Source organism: Lampris incognitus, unplaced genomic scaffold (assembly GCF_029633865.1).
Source record: "Lampris incognitus isolate fLamInc1 unplaced genomic scaffold, fLamInc1.hap2 scaffold_104, whole genome shotgun sequence".
Classification (NCBI taxonomy): Eukaryota; Metazoa; Chordata; class Actinopteri; order Lampriformes; family Lampridae; genus Lampris; species Lampris incognitus.
The window spans coordinates 220,001-224,749 of record NW_026611085.1 but is presented as its reverse complement, the minus strand read 5'-3'; the positions used below and the strand labels follow the sequence as shown (position 1 = coordinate 224,749).

At 57.4% G+C, this 4,749-nt stretch overlaps 1 pseudogene; it reads right to left on the bottom strand.

Moving 5' to 3' along the window:
• Positions 1-3,387: 3,387 nt before the first annotated feature.
• Positions 3,388-3,531, bottom strand: LOC130132079 (5.8S ribosomal RNA; annotated as a pseudogene).
• Between the last annotated feature and the right edge of the window lie 1,218 nt (positions 3,532-4,749).

Genomic DNA, 4,749 nt, shown 5'->3' with positions numbered 1-4,749 from the left:
ACCCCATTCGGCCTATTTGAATTCCTACGAATGCCATTTGGACTCAAAAATGCGGCCCAGTCCTTTCAGCGGCTGATGGATTCAGTGCTCCGTGGTCTTCCTTTCCTCTTCGTCTATTTGGACGACATACTCATCGCCAGCGCCTGCGAGGAAGAACACCTGTCCCATCCACATGCCCTCTTCACACGCCTCAGCCAACATGGGCTGAGCGTCAACCCTGCGAAGTGCCGGTTCGGGCACTTCGATTTCCTCGAGCACCGCATCACTGGGGACGGGGCAGTCCCCCTGCTCTCAAAGGTGGAAGCGGTGGCGGCCTTTCCGCGCCCCCAAACAGCTCGTGCGCTCAGGGAGTTTAGCGGGATGGTGACATCTACCACCGCTTCATTCCCCGAGCCGCCTTTATCATCCGGCCACTGTACGAGGCGCTGAAAGGCAAGTCCCCCAACCAGGCGGTCGGCTGGACAGCAGAGCGGGACCGTGCGTTCACCGAGACTAAAGCTGCACTCTCCCAGGCTACCCTGCTAGCGCATCCTTCACCTACAGCATCGAACTATGCTGTTGGTGCGGTTCCCGAGCAGTAGGTGGGTGAGGGGGCTTGGCAGCCTTTGGCCTTTTTCAGTCGCCAGCTTACACCCCGAGAGCGCAAGTATAGTACTTTTGACAGGGAACTTCCTCGGTCTCTGGCTCGCCGTCCGGCATTTGCGTTTCCTGCTAGAGGGCCGCGAGTTTACTGCTTACGTGGACCGCAAGCCTCTCACGTTCGCTGTGTCCAAGACGGCCGAGCCATGGACCGCTCGCCAGCAGCGACAACTGTCCTACATTTCGGAATTCACTAACGACATCCAGCACGTCGCTGGTAAATCTAACCAGGTAGCTGACTGCCTCTCTAGGGCAGTGATAGAAGCGGTCCACCTCGACACGGGGCTCTGCCTGCAGGACATTCCTTTCAGCGACACAGGTGTCACCCTCCTGTGTGACGTCTCCACAGGACAGCCCAGGCCCATCGTCCCGCACAGCTGGAGACGCCCCGTGTTTGAAGCTGTGCACGGCCTCCCTCATCCAGGCGGTAAGCCATCCGTGCGCCTGACCTCTGCTAAGTTTGTGTGGGAGGGACTTAGTGACGTGAAAGCGTGAGCCGACTCGTGTGTTGCCTGTCAGCGGGCTAAGATACACTGCCACATTAAGGCGCCGCTTGAACGCTTCGCAGTGCCGGAGAGACGATTTGACCATGTCCACGTCGACCTGGTGGTCCTCTACCCCCCTCCCATGGGTTCACCTACCTCTTCACTGTGGTGGACAGGACTACGCGCTGGCCTGAAGCTGTTCCCCTGGCATCCACGACGTCTGCTGATATGGCCCGGGCTTTTATTAGGTCGTGGGTCTCACGTTTCGGTACGCCTGCCCACCTTTCATATGACCGCGGGCGGGCCGCAGTTTACCTCAGAGCTATGGAATGCTGTGGGTGAGGCGCTGGGCGTCAAGCTTCATCGCATTACCGCCTACCACCCTCAGGCGAACGGCCTATGTGAGCGCTTCCACCGGTCCATGAAGGCTGCGCTTCGGGCTACTCTCAAGGACTGCAACTGGGTCGATAAGCTCCCATGGGTCATGCTGGGCCTGCGGACCGCCCCGAAGGAAGACCTACAAGCCTCCTCTGCGGAGCTGGTGTACAGCACGCCGCTGCGAGTCCCAGGCGATTTCATGCCCAACGCAACGCGTTCCTGGTCAGCTGTGGACCAACGAGCCTCCTTGCTGGACGGGGTCAGAGCTTTCACACCCGTCCCTACCGCCCAACACGGCGCTCCGGTGTCCCAGGTGCCCCCAGGTCTGCAGTCAGCGGACTACGTGTTCATGCGTCACGACGCACACTGCCCCCCTCTGCAACCCCCTTATGACGGCCGCGGCCTGGAACGGGGAACTAAGCACCTGGTGGTGGATTTTGGGGGCACGGCCAAGCATGTTACAGTTGACCAAGTTAAACCCGCACACCTGGACTTGACGCAGCCGTTGGAGTTAACCCAACCTCCTCGTCGCGGTCGTCCCCCGGCTCCGCCTCTTCTGCTCCTCAGGCCCGCGTCAATGCCTCCCAGAGACACTCCGCCCCTGTTGCCCGGAGCCGCCGCGGACGGCCTGTCGGCCCCCGCGCCTGCCTGACTGCGATTACTAGGGCGAATTCTGGGGGGGCTCATGTGGTTGACACGTATTGGGGATAGAATTCACCCCAAGAACTAAGGGTTAAGTTATGGTTGCCCAGCCAGGGGTCTGGTTATTCTTGCCGCCTCCGCTCAGTCGAGCTGTGGTTTTGTTGTCTCTCTGATTTACCGTGGATTAAAGAAAGTTGCCTACACGGCTAAAGTGTGAACCTACGGTCTTCTCCGTTCATTCGGCTCTACAAGGCAACTAATTGTAAGCTAAGGCAAAAAGATGAGTTTTAAGTTTGGATTTAAAGCCTTGCAGATTTAAAAGCAGAAAGTTAAGTTACATCCAGTTTTTCACAGTAGCCAAGGCGCACGGAGGGCGTGTGTGGGAGAACGGAGCATAGAAGGGCTGCGCTGAAATCGAAACATCGTAACTTGTGGGAGACGAAAGAGCGGAAGCTTGCGCCACCCCAGCCGGGGGTGGAAGAGGTTAACCTCTCGCTGTGTAGCTATAAAGCGGTGTAGCCATCGGTCCCGTTTCTCAACGTATGGGGACAAAATTCACCCCAGGAATTGAGGGTTAAGTTAAGGTTGCCCTGGCAGGTTAACGGAGGGTTAACTTATGGTTGTTCAGCCATCGTTTCGGCCACAACACCTCTAACCCTTCGCTTTACCAGATAAAACTTCGGTTTCAAAGCGCCAGTTATCCTGAGGGAAACGTCGGAGGGGATCAGCTACTAGATGGTTCGACTAGTCTTTCGCCGCTATCTATAGTCTGACTTCACCCTACACAGGCATAGTTCGCTTCCTGTCGCAAGCGCTCATGCTCCACATCTCCGACGGTGTGGGCGAGACGGGCCGGTTGTGCGCGGACTGCCGGGCGCGCACCGACCCTCACTTTCATTGCACCATGGGGTTCCGTAAAGTTCTCAGACTCGCGCTCGCGTCAGACTCATTGGTCCGTGTTTCAAGACGGGTCGGGTAAGTAGCCGACATCGCCTGTGGGAGTGAGTGGCTAATTTGCGCGCCTGGTGTCCACACTTATTCTCTCATCCTGGCAGAAGGATGTGCCACAGAAGAGGACCATAGATGGCGCGTGTGCGAGGCTGACGGGCAGGCGTACAGCTCACGGAAACCCCGACCCACACGCGTAAGCATCTTAACTTGTGGGAGACGAAAGCGCGGAAGCTTGCGACACCCCAGCCGCGGGTGGAAGAGTTTACCCTCTCTTTCGCGATTGATGGCAAAGCGACGCTCAGACAGGAGTGGTCTCTAGCGGGGCCGCAAAGTGCGTTCAAAGTGTCGATGATTGTGTCCTGCAATTCACATTAGTTCTCGCAACTAGCCGCATTCCTCATCGAGGCAAGAGCCGAGTGATGCACCGCTAAGACTTGTACGCTGCACTTTCAAGCGTCAGCAATTGACTACTCATCCGAACACAGGCATGTTCCCCAGAAAACCCAACTCCGGGCGCTCCGCCACGCACCGAGCCAGCGGAGGCCCTCTGCAGCCGTGTTTGAGAAAATCAACCAGGTAGCCTCATGTCACTGCGCTCAGCAAGAAACACCGGTCGCCACTAATCAATACACCAGACCGGAGGAACCAATCCCCCGAAGCCAGCCAGCGGAGGCCCTCCGAGGGCGTGTTTGAGAAGGTCAACCAGGTAGCCTCATGTCGCCGAGCACGGTAAGAAACACCGGTCGCCACTAATCAATCCGCCAGACCGGAGGAACCAATCCCCCGAAACCATCAAAGTCAATTACACGTTATTTATACAATGAAATTCGCTCTACATTTAACCCCTCCTAGCTGTGTAGGAGGCGAAACACTATTTGCCCACACCTCTTCTCTCACCCTGGCAGAGAAGACGGTGTGGACATTACAGTCTCGTTTCTCAAAATCAAGTAATTCCAAAGCACGAGCCAAGGCTGAGGCAGGTATCTCCAAGATGGCCTATGCTCAGAGGGAGATGGAACTTAAACTACTTACTGTGTACGGCTCACCTGCGGCAAGCGAAAGGACTCAATACACTTGACAAGGTTCCGGAGGGGACGCAGAAAGACCCGTACAGGCTCTGCAAGCTGGGTGACCTGCTCCTAGAGGTGGACGACTACTTACTTGGACACCTCCAGCGGAGAGGCTCCCCTCGTCACCCTGGAAAGCACTGTCCCAACCACGACAAGTCTCACCCAGTGGGGAAATGTAGATGCTGCGGGGAAAAGACACTAGAAGACCGAAAATAGTTCCTCAAAGACCATCACATATGCAAGTTAGCTGCTGGGCGCCGGCAGGGGGGGGGGTCTCCAGGCGGGCGCCGTAGCCGTGGAAATCCATTCCAGGGCGCCCTGCCCTTCACAGGGAGGGCTCTCCCCGGCGCTCCCACCAGCCTCTGCGGGATCATTTGCGTTTCCTCACTAGACGCCCCGCTCATCTCCACTCCAGATTCGGGGATCTGAGCCCTTCTCCAACTCGGCCTGCTAAATCCACATATAAACATTTGCTACTACCATCAAGATCTGCACCCGGGACGGCTCCACCCGGGCCCGCGCCCAAGGCTTCCGTGCTCACCGTGGCAGCCCTCCTACTCGTCGCGGCCTAGCCATGGGGGATC